Below are 18,746 nucleotides of genomic sequence, written 5' to 3'. Positions count from 1 at the left end.
TGTCACAAATTGTCTTTGGCTGAATATCTGTCAAGACCTACAAAAAAAAAAAAAATCCCTCATGCTCATTTAAAAATTTGACACTCCACCCCAATGTGGGACTGCATTTATTTGATTTTGTTCCCCATTTCCCTGTTTTTCGTAGATGTATAGTGAAAGTGAATCTGCATTTTTATTTGGAAGACTTTCCAACGCATTTCACTGGGCGTCATTTGTACGCGGGCGCCGACTGCACTACATTTTGGTTTTATTTGAATTATTTCAATTATTTATTTTCATTCTACGTTCACTAGCGCAGCCACAGAGCACGTGCAACAGAAAATAGTTTATTCCGCAAACACTTCAAAGCCATACCGTAATTGCAATACGGCAATACCACGAAAGTGCAACATTTTTGCTCACGCTTATCATGCTGTCACAATCTGATCGTGGCCCTGGAACACGTTAACTCTTTTTGAAGTACTATTTGCCGCAGCTCAGAGAGGACAGAATAATATTGGATCTATTGCAGGCTAGTAATGGTATCGGTTGTCGTAGTATCGCAGCGCTTTCACGCCTACGAGTGCAGACACATGAATCACCTTTCACTTGTGCCGGCATCTCTCAATACATTTTCCAAATCTGATTTTTTTGCTTGAAAAGCTCCCAATGGGCTGGCGGTTGGCTGCATCCTGCCTTTCTCAACATGCCTCTTTTTAAAAACAAGGTGTTCTCCTTAGCATCCTCGGATCCTGTATTGGAATTGGCCGATTGTGTTTTGTAAACAGCTTTTATTTCCTGCTGGTGCTTCATGTTATTATGCTTTGTATTACCATTTTTTATCGGTCTACAGCGCATTGGTCGACTTTGTTGTTTTTATGTATAAATTGGATTGGGTAAGAAGGATCTTTCAGAGGCCATTTTAGCACTTGTAGTCGTAAACATCATCTTTGGCGTTTGTTTTAATCCGGCTTTAACCGTTAGATAAGAGTTGTATGTTGGCAAAGTGTGTGGCATGTGGAAAACTTGTCAAAGCTTGCAATTGGACCATCTTAGATGGCGTCCTGGGTGGGGACGCTTCTCGGAACAAGGCAGAAATCAAACAAATATTTGGAACAGTTTGAGAAATCTTGGTGTTGACACAAATGTGATTATGTTCGCCATGTGGCGTTATTTGACGGGCTTAGAAATGCGAACGCTTGGCAGAGAATTGGTCTTGCTGTGAGGAATATCACATCAACTTTTGTTTGGGGCTCCATGTTAGAAAAGTGCTTTTCAACAAACCGTTACAAAACAAACACGATTAAACAACTACAAGAACAACAGATATGAAATCTAAGCATTGATGTAAAACTGCTTGGACGAGCGTTGCTGTGTTTAAAGCATCGCCATCGGTTTGTCATGAATCTCTCGCCATCATTTCAGGCAAATTGTTCAGGAGTAGACAAAACTTTTAGGAGTAGATTATTTATCATCCCCTCGCATTCAGTTGCAAACAAGGGTTGCGTTAAAGTAGCCAGTTAATTAAATGTCCAATGCCAATAGAAATTCAGTCAGATATGATTCTTGCCAGCAAGCACATTATTATTATTATTATTATTTTATTATTCGAGATTACATCAACGGAGAACCTCTCAGAATCACGGCTCGTACGAGCTTATTGCAGGGATATTTCCAACCGAAACCTGCCAGCCAATCAGAGAAGAGGTTCCCCGAGTAGAAGACGAACGGTTGAGAAGGGGAATAACCAAGCTCTACCTTTTTTTGTGTTTTTGAGCAGATTTTCTTTAGGCGACATCGCACAAAAAGCAACCCCAGTCAGGCCTTTTTTTCCCCCAACACAAAAACCTCAATTTCTCCAGACTTCGAAAGCTGCTACTTAATTCCCTGAATTCTCATAGAAAGTTTCCAAGTTGGGATCGTTCCAAGATTGAGAACAAGCGCAAATAAAACACAAAATGAAATAATGACTGACTGTAAAAGAACTCCAGCGCGAACTCGACGCCACCCGAAGTGTTGGCACTTCCGTTGTCGTTTTGTCTCACTGCGATCAAGCCAACGCACGCGTGTCGTCTTGATTCAAAAGACAAACGCTGTCTGGACAAACAAGCTGTCAGCAAGTCTTCCTCGTCCATCTCCACTTCCAGCAGATTTGCGAATATCTGGCGAAACGCGTGCCGGCGACGTCGCCTCGCCGGGGTCGCCGTCTCGTGTCTGTCGCAAGGCGCCCGCGGGCTAAATGTCAGCTGCAATGAATTCACACTGCACACTGGGCGCCGCGTGGGTGCAAAAGGCCAGGAAAAGCCCGGAGAATGAACAAAATGAAATGTCCCCCGAGAGACGCAGAGGGACAGACTATCGCCACGGCAACCGTATCTCTGGCCGTCTTCAATTTGAGGACCCCTGAGAAGAGAGATGACATGGCTGACTTCAAAGTTGACGGGATGGAGTTATTTCCTTTTTATGCTGCAACTGGCGAGCGCCGGGGTGCAGGTACTTCCAGTGCTTGGATCCGCTTCAGTCGCAGGGGGGGGTTAGCAAGTTAGCCGGGATTGAAAGCTTCGCCTTGCTCGACTTCTCTATCAAACGTAAAACACTTCAGCACGGGGATTACGCCACAAGATATACCGAGAGGGAGATTTACTTTGCTTGTAAAAATTAGAAATGGAGCATCCATCAAGGTTTCTTGTGGCATTCTTCCAATCACAAGCAACCTGAACATTTTGGGCGATATACAGTCCAATGGAGTAGATACAGTTCGGTCACAGCAGTTAGATTGCCGTTTACCGTCATTTGTTTTGAATAATTTGCCAAAAACATTTGACACCGCTGACTATTCCACTTTCCGAGCACACAGTTGCCTATTCTTCAAATTACCTCAGCAGTGTAGTTCCCAGTGCATGAAATATGATGGTATGTGTTCTAAATTTGTTGCCATCCAAAATGGGGTGCCGCAGGGTTCGGTATGGGGCCCCCTCTAATTTGTCATCGATATCAATCAATTAGGAGGACTAAATGTGTCCGATGCAAATGAGCATTTCTATGCTGCCGACTGTCACTGTTATTTGCTTCTATGGATCAACTCTTTGTCAGGTTCTCTGCAGAAAGCTTTTGTAGTTGTCCGGCAATCACAAATTCACATAAAACCTGTTCTCAATGCTGGAAAAACAAAGCTGGTGTTGTTTAATAACTATACAAAGTCGCCTGAAAATGATTACTAACTAAAGAAATGCAATGAAATTCCCACCATGTCCACTCTTGAAGGAAATGAAATAGAGCTGGTGCTTGGGTGTCTTAATTGATGACTCACTCACTTTCACGCCTCATATAGAAAATCTTGCGAAGAAGCTGAGGCTAAAAGCGGGTTTTTGTTTTCAAAACGAGCGGCGTTTTTCTTTTAATTGAAAGAAGCGTCTTGTTGTTGCAGCATTTTTATCTGCGTTGCATTCTGGAGATCATTTATTTATGAACGGGGCAATAAAATGTCTTGTTGATGTTTATCACGCTATGTCTTTGAGAATCATTACTAACTGTAAGTTGTCCACTCACCACTGTGAATTGTACTCTCCAGTCACTGGCGCACTTGTATTTATAAGGCAATTTTGGGACCACTCCCTTCGTATATTTGTGCCTTAATTACTCTGCAAAATGCGGAATCGTATTGTCTTCGGTCACAAGATTATTTGTTGCTTTCCGTCCCTGTACAGAGTTGGATAAAAGAGCTTTTGTTTACTCTGCGCCTTATGCATGGATGGAAACTCACTGATTTAATTTCTTGGAACACTTTGAAACGTTTTTGAGACAAATTCCACAATGTGCACTTGTTTCTCATAATGTGCTTATCAAATTACGTCTTCAGTATATAAGTGTATTTCATATTTGTTTGTTGCTGCTTCACTGCCATATACAACCGTGAAGCAGCAGGCCTTTTTACATGGCGTTCACCGGTCACTCCACGAACCACGTATCTTTTGCCACGATGGCGACACACACTTTCCACTAGCCCGACACGCTCTGTTTTTACCATACACGTACGTTCAAGTTCAAGTGTGAGGTGCCGAAACTTGTCCGACATCCAACGTTTGGGAATTTGTCTCCCTCGTGGACACGAGAAGCCGGGATTCATCCCCTGATCTTTATCTTCTACCAAAAGCTGAGCTGATCTCTAATCGAAAGTGATGCAGTGGCGCCATCTACAGGGACGTGTTAGGCATTACAATGGTTTACAAACGTAAATTTGACAGACAAGCTGGGCGAGATCCCCTTCAACGGCTGACCGGATAGTCGTCGGTGGCAGTTGGTTTCCGTCCAACCAAAACAAACATCCTCAGCGGTGAATGAGTTAATCCGTCTATTGATCCCGAATGATATCTTCCTGAGGTACCAAGTTTACAAGTCCAGTCCAGATACTCAGCTCTCTGCCAGTCAATAATCGAGGAATGCTTGTAATTAAGCAAGACGGCTATTGAAATTGAATTGAATCTTCCTCCGGGCTTTTTCTTTCTCTACTGTTGTGAATTTTCTCCCAATGCCCACAATGCCTGGCAGAATGGTATCTCATTAGATTGTGCAGGTGTACCTAATCAGGTGTCCTCTCAAGGCGCCAGCCTCCTGCTTTTCTGCGTTGCAAGAGTAATCTCATGCGACTCTGTTTTTTAAGTTGCACAAGCTAGTCCCTGGAAAGCCTAAATGGATGTTCAATATCCATCCGCTGATAATATTCTGATTTAGTGCAGATGGGCAGAACTGATTTAGTCAACAAGATCATTTCAGGCTGTTATGAAGATGCGTATTAGATTCATTCCACTCAGTCTGTGCGTGTCAGGGGGCATTTGGAGGATTGTGTGTGTGTGTGTGTGTCTGTGTGTGTCCGCGCGCGTGTGGATGAATACACGCCGTCCACAAAACGTGACTGGAGTGTGTGATTCCCCGCTGACTCAGAGAGTGCGCTTGTATCATGAGCTGCAGTCACACACGTGATTTTGCCAATACTTGATTGAAAGTACATTTCTAACAGTGACGCTTAAGAATAAGTTTCTTTTTAATTCAAATAAAGACAACCTTTTTTGACTGAACATAAGCAATTATTTTTATTTTGAGGGGAAAAAAAAGAGTCTTCCTGGATTTCATTTCACAACACAGCTACTTGTTTTTATTATTATTTTCTATATTTCTAGACTTCAGATATCAATGTTGTCTTATATATTTAATTTATTTCCTGTGTTTTATTGCAATTCATGTACTTTAAAATGCCTTTAGTTATTATTATTCACATTTCCATTCTTTAGTAAAGCATCTGGGTAATTCCTTTTATGATGACTGATTACCTTTAAACATATTTTCCATCTTTTCAGTGATTGTTTGGTTAATTTATGCAGTTCTTTTTTTTTTTTTTTCTTAAGGGTTTTTATATTGCGAAGTACTTTGCTGCTGTATGTATGAAAGTGCTTTACAGCTCCGTGAGCCCATCTTCAAACCTGACGATGTCGTTACCATTCGTAGTCACGCGGCAATGAAAAATATCCTGAAAGAAAATTTGGAGACGGCTGAAAACTTTGACCAAATCGAACCTTGACTTGGGATATCTGCAGGCAAGTGAAAGAAATTAACATTTGAAATCAATCGATTTCGGGCTCCCTTCCTCACTCTGCCGTTGCTCCGCTGATTAGCCGTTAACGGGTATGACGTCTCAAGGCTTCGCTGCCAACATTGCTTCAGGACTATTTTGCGGACAAGTAATCGTGTTTGAGATGCCCTCCCCGCCCGCTGTCACTTCCTCGGAGGCGATGCCTTGGCATCTGCTTGCCGCGGAACCTGCCGACTTCTGCTTTCATTAGCCATGTATGGCTATTTAACGTAAGCTAATGACTCATTGTGCGCCAGATGCTATTTCTTCCCGCAGGATGGGTCTGAAATCCCGCCAGTTGCCTCTGTAGCATTTCAATAAATGGAATAAATATCTGCCCAAAATGGAACGATTCACGAACACAAATCTGGCAGGCTACTTTATCCTGTTTCAGGTCACAGTTTCTTTTCCCCCTTGCAGCCGTTGTTAGCACAAATGGGTGGAAAAATGAGTGACACTCAGCTCACCATCTTAATTTCTGTTCTCGTGCTTGCTCGAGCATGAGTCTTCTCACACATTTCTGTGTGAGAAGCGGCATCCAGTCTACATGGACGCACAAGTCATTAGCGCCCTTGCATTGTTGTCCCAGCTCGCCTATTTTGAGCGGCCATTTGGTTTGCAGGCGGCTCCTCATTCGCTTATTTGTAAATCTTGTCAAGATCGCAGCTGCATTTGTGTCTTGCCTTTTTAAAACACTTGAACTGGGGTTAGTACTAGGCTACTCGTTATGGCGTCAACTTTATTACCTTTACCTTTATTTATTTATTTATTTTTATTAAACCTCGAGAGATGAATCCACTAAGTCCCCCCTGATGGTCCAGGTACCAAATGCACTGGCCCCCACTCATAAAAGCCACACTTGGTCTTTGTCAGCCTACATGTCAGAGCAGGGAGGTCCAAATTCTCATTTGACGTGCTGCCCGCTGAGCTCCTAATGACTCGTCTGCAACGGACAACAAACGGGGTTTGCTCAGAGGTTGACGTTACCTCATTCGCATGCTTGCCACAGGGACACGACGCCCACTTGCGCCGTCCACACTCGGCCTTGTGAGTGAATCGCACCTTCTCCATTAGCTCTGTTTGTGCTTTGTTGTCAAGGAAACAAATTGTTGTTTTTCCAAAGAACATCAATTCAAGTAGAAACGCAATTCCTTTGTGGGAATGCCGGTAAATGCGCTTGTAAAGAAATGCATCGTCAACATTTCGCGAAAGTCTGAGGGGATATGTCGTTTGTTAGCACGAAAGCCAATGCTGAAAGTCAGCAAACGCTTGCGCTCCAACTCAGCGTTTCTGATGGAAAAATAGGATAGCTGCACGAGGCAGCGGTTGGCCCGGGATGGGCGAGGGGGCGGGGCCTTGGCAGCGTCCACACCTGCAGATTGAGACGCAGAGCGGTGCATGTGCAAAGTTGCCAAATGTCGCCCGGACCGCTTGCAAAGCAGCCTGGTTGGGAGCCAAGGGGCGGGGCAACAGATTTGTCTTTTTCCAAGACTTTCACAGATGCTCATTGCTGGCTTTATACGTTTTAGACGCTGCATATGGAGTTCCCAAAATGAGATAAACGCCAAATTAAAATATGAGTGATTGCCGTGCCAGTCATGATGTTCAGACTCATATTAACTTGGCTTGAACATGTTCAGACTGAGCCAACAATTTGTTTTAACAGGATAAAATTGAGGTTCAAACACATTTAAATAGGAAGTCGACCCCAAAATATTCTTTACAAAAATCAGTTGCAAGAGCCTCCTCTTGTCAAAAACACGGCACTCTGATGCAACATTGCGTTTGTTGAATACGGGTTAAACAGCAAAATCCACCTGTTTTTATCCATCTGAGGGGGCGGCCATTTTGGGAAGGGGACTTCCCTTTTAAGGTTTGGGTAAATGTATGTCAGTTTTTTTTTTCAGAATACTCAAAATGGATTTCTTCGATTTTGGAAAAGAGCTCTTCATATGTGGTGGACGCCCGCCATTCGTAGCAGATAGAGACTGAAATGGATCGCGAATAGCCAGGTCCCGCGAAAAATCTCTGCTCCCCTCATGAAAACACTTCACTTCATTATCATTTTTATTACGACTTTCAGTGTTTATGCTAAAAACTACCATTGATGTCATTCACGTGATTATTATTATTATTATTATTTTTTTTTTTTTATGTCATTAAATGGTGTTCATTAAGCTCCAAATCGACTGTCGAAATGATGCTCTGGATTAGTTCTCGGAAGCAAAGCAAGAACCGAACTCCAGCCAGGATCGGTGTCATCTGCGACTAATGTAGCAAACAAGACTTACTCCCGCGTTTGTTTTTCTCCTCACGCTTCAGCCCGGCTGCCGACGCTTTCAACGGATGAGCGGGGGAACTAACTGTGACTGGACTTGACAGAACTATACGGCAGCTTTTGCAGAGCCCGCTTATGCTTATGCATACGCACGCCGGCTCGGGCGCGTCTCCGAAGCGTCCTCGCGCGCGAGGTTGACATGCCGCCCCCAGGTTTAGCGTGGCCGCGGGGGGGGGGGGGGGGGGGTTGTCAGATGAATGCAAACAAGACCTGCAGAGATGTTATTATTAATGGCATTCAGGCAGATGGGCCAAACTTTACGTACAGTTAGCGCATCATGTTTTGGCATCAGGCAGCCTCGCGCATCTCGTGTCAAAAACGAGTACACTTGCGTCAGGAAGCGAGCGCTGTGGGCATGACCCCGCTCGCTGTACGCTCTGAGTTCACACAAAATACGCTTCATACTGAAAGTTGAAAAGTACGAGGCACTTGCAGGGAAAAAAAAACAAAAAAAACTTACCATTCAGGAGTTGAGCATAATAAATGGTGTTTGCAAGTTTGAGTTTCTGTCGAATCCACCAGAATATTATTCGTCGAGAGTTTTTGTAACCCAATCACGTTTTGAAGACTTCCCTTGAAAACATACGCACGATGATATAACCCTTTTTACATTTTGAATTCAGCCTCAGAAAAGAGTATCTAAGGCCACACTAATAACGGCATGACACTGAAAGTTACGTGAATAAAGTATAACATCACTTTAATGACAGCCGTGCGTCACTATTTTAGAGTTGAGATCTTCATAAGATTGTGACTATTTTTATGGTCTATATTCTTGAAAGAGTATGACTTTTTGCCCCTCATAACGTAATATTGCAACTATCTGCAATCCTGACTTTTTCATAGAAAACAAAACAACTGATTATATTACAAAAATCAATTAAGAATAATTCTAATGGCCGACAGTAAAGTCTTAATATCGTGAGGGCTTTATTGCAAAGTTGTTTCTTTGTTCTGGTACCTTTTCCCTTTTTGTCAATGCGACTGTTTGAGCAATGCCTCGATGCAGGAATTAGACCAGGCGACACTGACGGATTTGAAAGGAGAATGCACCACATGGTTGTGAATGATCAGTCCATCTCCTGAACACAAAAGTGTGGCGATCCCTATGTTTGCATACAGTCACTTGCAGCTAAGTACGATATACTGCGCCCAACATAAAAGAACACTTACGCAACATATCCAAGAGCTCCATCAATGAAATATTCCGGTTGAAAATCTTTACCCGTAACATAGCAAAATGCTTTGAGAACAAAATTGAAAAAGAATGATCAATGGAAAGCTAAATAATTAGTCGCGGGAGGTCTGGAGTCCTACTCCAAATTAATGTTGGGAAACATGACAGGGCGTATTTAGTCATTTGGAGGCCCAAAGCAAAGCCAGTCATAGGGTGCCCGCCCGTCCGTGTACTGCAAACATTTTCAATATTCATGTTTATCATCAACTCAAAAGTCTGAATTCTATCTCCTCAGTTGGATATACATCAAGTCCTTAAGATTCTAAGACTGACAAAACGCCGACGACCATTTCTGCGGTCTCCAAAACTTGATGAAACATCTACAATACATCTTTATTTCCACTGACAAAACGCGAAGACGAGGTCACGAAAGGAGGAGAGCAAACCAAGGAGACGGTTTGATGCGTCGCAAAAGGCAACCCGCTGAGAAACGTGCGCTCAGCCGCTGTTTGCGTCATTGCCGGCGCACTCTGCGCGTCCATCCTCCACCTCTGTTATTGCTCATCAGTTTGACTTCTCACGTCAAGACAAAATAACCCCGCCGCCACTTGGGAAATCCGACAGGATGTTTGCCACTGGCTGTTACCAACGACAGCCGCCTCTCAGATCGTCACGACGGCAAGTGTAAGTACGGACTTTTGTCAGTAGGTAATATTCAAATGCAGCCATCATTTCTTTGGCAAAAAAAAAAATGGCAAGTCTTTGTGCAAGGAAGCCTTTGCGTGATTTGGAGCATCGCTGTATTCAAAGTGCCACCTTCAGGAACAAATTCAAAGAATACCAATGACTAGAAAGGGTGCAGCACAAAGCCTCGACGTAGATGAATTTGGGCCAATTTTCTCCCCCCCCCCACAAGTGGCTTAAAGTTGACTACAGCTCTATTTGTCTCATTCTTTCTTTGCCTCTCATTCAGGAGCATTGGAGAAACTCATTTGTGCTCCAGCTGTCCCATTTTGGAGCCTTCATTTTCAAAAGCAGAATATGTGAATGTAATCACAACTGACCGTCCAACAGGCATCGTTTTATGAGCAAGCGAGTCTATTTAAAATCTTTATCGAGCACGGCCAAGCTTTAGAATTGCAAAAGCAAGAGTGAAAATGCAAAAAAACCAAAAAAAAACAACTTCATTGTTCATCGTTGTTGATGCGCGGTGTACTTCTTTGATCAATGAAGGTTCCCGCTGGTGTGAATCTTTTCGGACTAACGGCGATTGGAATAATGAAGTGGTAAAGTTGGTTCACATCTGTCATTTGCCACAACGTGATTTTTTGGCCCACCTTTGTTCAACTTTTAGTCAATGTGATATATTGCCGACGCTCCACAAACTTCTGGAAAGAGACTTCAGTTTTAGTATTGACTATTGAAGGTCACCTAAATTTTCCACCCACATATATTTCGAACACTTAATCCCGCCTAATCCGGGTGACTCAGAGAGATTTTCACACTGACTGTCTTTGTTTGCGTTTCACTCCGCAAGACATGTTTGCCTTTCGTGATCGGCGGATGAGCATCGGCAAGTCTGACTAAATCAGAGGGACAGAAAAGTGAACCGGAACCGACACGATTATGTTGTAGGGTAAATAATGAGGTAGATGAAGCTAGAAAATTGGTACGGATGGATGGCAATGGCAGTGTGTGGCGTATAAAGTCAGTTTTGCAACTGTACGTATTGATAATGTCGTGATGATATTTTCTATAATAACGTAATCAGTGACTTCATTTGATGAGCAAAGTTATCATTTTGAGGAGTGTTTTTTTTTTTGCAGGTTAATCCCCATGGTTTTGTAAAACAAAAATACGACAATATGACAAATGAACAATTGGTTTTCGTTTTCGTGAATTTCCATTTAAACTTCATATTTCTGAATTAGTTGTACAGTTGTGCTCAGAAATTGACATGCCCAAACTTCTCAACATGACTTCTCCTTTTTTTGTCGTGGACCCTTGGTGAGAACGATTTTTTTTTTTTTTTTGTCAGAAGTGTATCTTTTTCACCACCATGTAGGCGATGATGACTCACATCACGTCGACTCCACAACGTGATTAGCGGCACTAGCTAGCAAGCCGAAGCTCGTTGCGAGCTACCTGACGGCGCATAAATGGCGCTCAGCTTGCGTCCAGGTAGGTGACGTAAGCGTGTTGCGCCACACCAGTGAAGCTTTTGGGGACCATCTTCTCCATTCAATTATCGGGAATAACTTCCTAATGTGTGACTTTCAGTTTTGCTATCCAACGTGTTGTGACGAGGCGCTAAATGCAAATTTGGACTCTCAAACTGCCATGTGAAACCGCCTATTTCAAGCCTTGATCTTGAATAAGGATAAGGAACCACATCCTGCTTCACCATTCTCCCATGTGGAAGCCGGCTGTGTTCGATTTCAATCCTCACGGCAAATGCGGCCAAACGAGCTCTGCCCGTGCTGGAAATGTGCATGTTAAATGTTTGTGTTTCAAAAAGGAATCTGTGGTGTTTGTTGCTCCCACCAGCTGTGAGTAGGGCACTGATATCGCATTCTTTTTGTCCTCTCAGCCTCACACATCCTCATCACATATTCTTTATTATTGCCTCTCCCCTGAGGGGATGCGGGAGCCAGAGAAACGGGAGAGTGGGGGAGCTGCGAACCGAACGCTGACCCGCGCTGGCTTTCCTCGCTCGCTTGCTCTAATTCCTAATTTTATCCACAACTTGCTGGCTCTCTTCAAGCCACTGGAGCCTGTGCTTTATTTGTATTGACAACGTCTTCACGTGATCACCTCCGGACCTTGTCAAATGATTCCGACGTTGATGTTTTGGAGTCGTCCTCTCTGGCACTGCGTCTTTGACTGCTTATGTTAGCATCTACAAATGAAACGTACACACCGTGCCGGGTCACTTTAGGATTCTAGCCGCGCTTCCCGGGAAGTTATGTCAAATCACATTTTTTTTCTGCTCTCTTGACTTTCGCCATGCTTGACTGGATTGCAACTCGCAATTGTAGAATCCTCAATCTGTTCAAAAATACATATCGAGTAACCCTCGGGCACTGTGATGTCATTTTCAGTCGACAAGAAATGGCAGTACGAAGCAAAATGGCCGCCCTCTGAGAAAAACAGGTGGATTTTTCTGCTCCATTCATATTCCACAAACGCAATAGTCTTCAGAATAACATGTTTCGACTAGTTAGTGAGGGATGCGCACAACATATTATTGTCAACAAAATGTTTTACTTAAATTGAATTTGGAACACTAAATTGGAACACAACAAAGTTCAAGGTGCTGTCTGTGTTGCTTTTGGGATCCTTTTTTTTCGTCCTCTGCTGTTTACTCGAGATGATCAATGATGATGATCAACAATCCATCAAAATGTCATTTTCCACAATTGTCTTAGTGTACGTGCAAAGAGCCCATTGCTTGAAGCCGTGATTAATGAGCAATCAATTCCACACAATCGACACACTTCTTAGGGATTTATTAACAAATGATTCTGCCCTGACATTGAGGTGCCACTAAATGAAATGTTCCGCCATTTTGCACGGAAACACACATTGGTGATAGAATGCTGAAATTCAGATAAATAGCTAAAAATATAATAAATAAATGGAGCCGTCATCCCATACTTAGCAGGCCTCGGCGTATGGTAATTTTTTTTCGATTGGCCTATTGATCGGCAAACTAGATTGAGCCCCAGGAACCCAATTGGCTGTGCAAATATGTGACATGACCAGAAAAAAAAAAAAGAATTGGATCAATTATGTTCCTTTATGTTGCTGCCACTGCAAAATTGCTAACATGTTATATCAGCTATAAAGTTTCGTCAAGTTCAAATAACATTGCGCATGCAGGAAACTGAATTTTTAACAGATGTGTTTTTAACCTCCTGTTTTTAGTAAAAGAGTTTCCAAGACTCAGAATCAAAACAGAGAACAGAGAAATCTGTCATAAGATGACCACTTGGAAAGCAAACTCAATTAATCATGAATGTGATATGTTTACAAATCAGACCTTGACAAAAAGGGGAGGGAAATATTTTTTCCCTCTGAAACGGAATGATCGTTATTCATAAGGCCTTGTAAAAAGAAATGTTACTACGGTAGGTTTATTATAGTTTTATATCATTTCTTTACATGTCTACAAAAGCTTTATAAACTGCATTTAGTAATAGCAGTCGTCATAGTACCCAGTAGGGTTGCAGGCCGTATCAAAAGTTATTTTTTGGCTAGGATGCGGGCCACTAGAAACTGGACAATGGGCCGCGAATGCTCCCCGGGCCATCATTTGGACACCAAAGCGATAGAGCAGCAAAGATAAATTCCTCTTTTTCATTGGTCAAAACGATTCTTCTGCATTTGATCCACGAGCTGTGTGCCTCAGTTGGAGTGTGCGCAGCGTAGCCTCCAGTCCGTTTATTCCTTCCGATGTGTCATCACACCGCCTGGTGCCGTATTTCGTAATGAAACACTGAATAGCATTTGTTACAATAACCACAACCGACGATTTGTTGTCAGTATAAAACAGTCACTGAGTGCCATTTGCTCAAGCTCAACTACGCTTTTCATCTACTCGTGCCAGTGCAACCGATAAATACATTTGCATTCTATTCTCGGATATTTTTTTCATTGCTGACAAACAGCTGCTTCTCACGTCGGCCCATTTATCAGTAGTATAGTGAAAATAAGTAAGATGAATATTTGCTTAAAAAAAGAGTCACTCTGGAGCCCTGCAACTGCTTTGCCTACAGATACTGCATGTTGCTCTGCTGGTATTTACTAAACGCGTAAAATCTTAAGAAAAGACAGCGTGATGACACAATGTAGTGGCCGTAATTAATAATTGCACTCAGTGGCATTTTGAAAAGCTCACGTATGCTTTACATCAATGCCACACTCTGCCAAAGTAATTTTGTTACGTTAGGTGACTTTACAGTAAGCAAATAGCCAATGACATGCCCTTTCCGGCTCATAAGTGCTGCGAATGGCCAATGCTAGCAGGCTAATGTGGCTAACAGACGCGCAACCATACGGACTAACTTGTACAGTGCGGGGGAGTCAATTTAGGCCCCTTTTTTGGGGGGGAATTGCATAATAATCACAGGAAATGATGGCACTTAATCATTTGAATTTGAAAAAAACACTTCTCTATAGCCTTTCAAATGTCCGACACATTTATTATCCACTTTAAATCCAAGTGCAATTTTATACTGCCCTGAATGTACTATATTTGTAGGATTTTATATATATATAGTATATCGGTAATAAAAAAAAAAGTGCACGCACTCCCTGCTTACTGAACGCAGTCGCTCAGTGCTCATAAGAATGACTCACCGAGAATATATTCTGCCTTTTCTGTCAATGGAAACACTCTTCCAGTTCCCTCATGTATCACTTTTATATCACTCGTTCTTTAGTGGGAAGAAACCACACCTTGGAAAGATTGAAAATCTCCTCTTCTGATAAGTCACAGTAAAAGAATTTAAAAAAATGTTAATATTAATTTTTCCCCAAAATATTGGTTGCCTGTCACTGTCATTCGGTTTCCTTTTTGAGCCCTCACTCCTTTTGTGTGTGTTTGTGCATGTGTGTGTCACGTAGGAGTAAAATCAAGTCAAATCCATGACTCACCATAGAGACCCCCAATTTTGTGCGTGCGTGCGTGCGTGCGTGCGTGCGTGCGTGCGTCCGTGGTCACGCGTGATTGATGTTCAGGCGAGCGTGAGGACTGCTGGGTGTCATTGTCGAAGAGTTCTTTTGGAAATACTTCTGTGGCTCCCTAGCCGCTGTGTGCTGACAAGAGCGTGTGCGCGTGCGCGTGCGTGCGCGCGCGCTGAGCCTCGCCCCGTGTTTTGACATGCCATTGATGTTGGGTATGAATTTAGAAGACATTCTGTGGTTTCTTCCCCGGCAAAGAAGAGGGGTGGAAGCGGCAGATCAAAGCGAGTCTTCAAATGGATTCACAGCGTGCCAGCAAATTATACATGAAATTGAAAATATTAAAGTTGCATGCGGGCAATTAAAACGTATGACAACGACTGAATATGTATCCCTTTTTTTAAGCACTAATATGTGGTCATTGAAGTTTCAAGAATTGAGGGGTTTTTTTTTGACTGGAAAATAACAGTTGATGTCAAACTTGGTGGCGTTTTTATATGACAGGAAATAATGCCAGGCGACATATCAGGATAACAACTGTACTTTCTCATACAGTCTGTACGTTTTTACAATACAAATTTCTTTTCTGAAAGAAGTATTATAAATCGTACTGGTAGAAAATCGTGACTAATTATAAAACCTTTCAACTGGAGCGACATTTGAACGCACAGTGTTTCCCCAACTTTTAGTCGAGACGCATATTTTACATTGGAAAAATGCAAAGAAAAAGAAAAAAAAATCACGAAACGTATCAAATGTAGACTGAAATAAGGATGACCTCATCTCTCGACATACCAGTTGATTGTGTGCACTGCCATCGAGTGGAAGAGCATTCAATTGTTCTACCTGTCATTATACGTCAGCACCATAGATAGTTGAACAATAGTTGAACGTGATTTCTTGTAAAGCCATATAACGTGAAAGATTCTGCATAGTATGTTTGCACGGGCGCATGTTGCTAGCTCGGCACTCGAGGCCTCAATCATAACTGCCCCATCGTCCGAGGAAACAAGTTGGCTGCTTGTTTCCAGGCAGGGGCTCATATCCTAACACTCAAGAGATCCATGAAAATAATCACCATTTATCATAGGCCTCAATTATACTGTAACTGTCGCATTAGCCAATGACAAAATTGCTTGTTTTGTCACTTGGCGGCGATTACATGGCTTAATCCAAACTGCCCCATGGGCCAAAGGAAATCATCTGCAGTCTTTTGCCAGGCAGAATTCAGAAGCCTCGATCACGTGCCCAATCGCCAATTGGCAAAAATGGCCACTTGTTGTCAGCTGAGTTTTAATAATGATTGTTATTTTTCACATTGGGTTGTCGACGGCAAAATGGAAAGAAAGAAAAGATACGTTTCAATATGCGGCAAAGAGGTGGCGGGCCCCCGAATCCCCGGCGACACCCCCGGGCGTAGGTTGACGTCTCCAAGCGCGGGAAAAATTGCCGCATGCATGGAAGTCATCGTCCTCGATGCACAATCTGGGTAATAATGAGATATCGGAGACGACATGCAGAATGAAGGCATGAGGAAAGAGAGGAGAAGCGCCCACACACTTAATGAAATGTATTCCTCCCACTCGTGTGCACTCAGATACAATTCAACAGGTGTTGCGAAAAACAAGACCAAACAAAACCAAAAAAAAAGATATGGCTTCAAGACTTTCAAAAAGTTTGAAAAGTAAAAAGTAAGTAAAGTGTAGCATCATGAATATTTACATGGTTTCAACAAGAAAAGTATTTTTGAAAGGCGCAATAAAGTCCGATTTTTCTGACCGAGGTTTAATGAGAATAAAGTCAGAATCTTCCAAGAACAAAGCTGTAATCTTATGAGGATAAAGAGAAACATCAGTTTCACGGAAAATCTATCATTTTAATTGAATTATTAATTTTTTTCAACATAATGTTAAGAAATGTTTTTTAGTCCCTCCAGTTCAGTATGAAAGCCTACAATGAATTTAGCCAGAACGCTTTAGAATGTACATTTTCTTTAAACTCGTTTGACAGCAGTGGTCTGCAAAAGTCGGGGCGGGGAGCTGGGGGGCGGGTGGCGGGGGGGCGATGGGAACCTCGGGCGTCCAGCTGAGGGGGGTAACCTTCCACGTCCCCTCCCCTACCAGTTAACCAAATATTTTGATGAACAGCAAAATAACTTGAGCCGGTCAATAACATACATATAAGTATAAACAAATCTTAGGGGGCACAACACGAAAATATTTCTGTCCGCCGTTACACCGTTGACACCCGTTGATGAATGGGCATCGAACCATCAGAGGGCGGATCTATTTCGACAACAAATGGAAATATCGACAGTCTGCACGTATCCGCCCCCATCATAATCAAACACTCCCCCATGGCACCCACTGTGCTTTGCACACCTAGTCAGGCTAAATGACAAGAAAAATCAATTACAAATTTCACAACCTCAATTTAGAGGCATTTTTTGGAAGTGGACCAATTTCTATTATTTTAAGTGGGTCCCCCGCCTTAGTACCTGAACCCTTTAGGATGTTCTACCCACTTCAAAATGCACATGTGAGCGCCAACTAAATGTAGCCGATAGTAATAAAGTCAATTAAAGACGAGCAGCAAATAGCGTCAGAGCTTCGTTGCGGGCATTAATGGCCAAACTGAGAACGGCCCGCTTGTGAGGTGAACGAAGGGATTAAAAAAAGGAATTCTAGCCTGAGGGAAAAAGGACGGTTAAAATTAGCATTGAGAAGTGGAACAGGGCTGTAATCAAAATAAGAAAACAAAAGACAAATAAATGAAAAGGAAAGCAAATCGAGCGGGACAAGCCAAAAAGCGGTGTTGCGCGAGCGAGCGAGCGAGCGAGCCGTCGTTTGCGCTACCTGCAGCAGAGAAGGTTCAATTATTCACCAACCTCGAGCGCTTTGCTCAGCAAACTCGCGCACGGCTTCCACCTGAACTTTTCACATCCGCTCTCATATATATGCGTGTGTGTTTTGTGAATGTTTTCTTCCGCTGGCGCACTCGTAAGAAGCGTCAGAAGTTGTCCGAGTGCGACGGATGGATGACGAGGGGGTTGGAGGTAAAGACGAGACGCGACGTGGCGCGGCGCTCTCCATCCGCAGTCTGGATAAAGGAAGCTTGAGGACGCGAGGGCCCACAAAATAGGGCGCAGGCGGCCTGAGCTCCGGCGTCGGCTCCATTGATCTTCTCCACTGAATCGCAACACGCAGGAAGGAAAAGATATCCGCTGGCGGCTTTATTGTTTCCCCGTCCGTGCGTGTGCTTATCATCTAATAGATTAGAGAGCATATCTGATCCGTAGACCATGAGGCACATTTGCGAGCGAACACCTCTGCTTTTGTTCTCTGACCCACTTTGCGTCCCACCTCCGCGCTCACCTCCCTCGCCGGGCGCAAACAATAACTCGCAAAGCCCATTCCCCTTTATTTCCCACGGGGGCAGTATCGAGTTGCATTTTCAATAATGATAAAAATAAAGTTTCCTCAATCGCTCTTAACGCCTCCTCGCGTCGAGCTCGCTGGATGGACCTGCAGGGGGGTTTTATTGCTGCGTATCGCGCGGCGAGTGGAGCGTTATACCCGACGCTGGAGCCTTTTCAAACTTCCAATTGTGGAACGCTAAAGTGCAGCTGTTGTGGCAAGGCGTCGGCGAACATCATTTTGCCCAAATTTACGAATAGGTTGGCAGAACTAAATAAAGCAAAAAGAAGAAAAAGAAAGCTTCAAGCCTAACGCCGAACCAGATTGGTTCCCCATGTCGGTATCTTCTACATTTTTCTGGTGTTGTTCTCTTTTCATATTTTCATAGCATTTTTACTTTGCAATACTCATGACACACATTTGTGTCTCACTCATCTGTACAGCACTTTGACTCAACGTGCTCTATAAATAAATGTTTTATTATATGATTATATTCATTGCTTAAAGGGTTATAAAACCGAGACA

At 43.1% G+C, this 18,746-nt stretch overlaps 1 protein-coding gene across 1 annotated transcript in view; it reads left to right on the top strand.

The window, feature by feature from the left end:
* Positions 1-18,746, top strand: part of fam20ca (FAM20C golgi associated secretory pathway kinase a) — a 150,480-nt gene that overhangs the window by 46,486 nt on the left and 85,248 nt on the right. The gene's annotated exons all lie outside the window — the stretch shown is intronic.

The sequence above is a fragment of the Filicampus tigris genome, chromosome 16, assembly GCF_054856515.1.
Source record: "Filicampus tigris isolate MCC_2025a chromosome 16, RoL_Ftig_1.0, whole genome shotgun sequence".
NCBI lineage: Eukaryota > Metazoa > Chordata > Actinopteri > Syngnathiformes > Syngnathidae > Filicampus > Filicampus tigris.
Note: the sequence above shows the minus strand (reverse complement) of the source record. Positions and strands in the feature narration are given on the sequence as shown.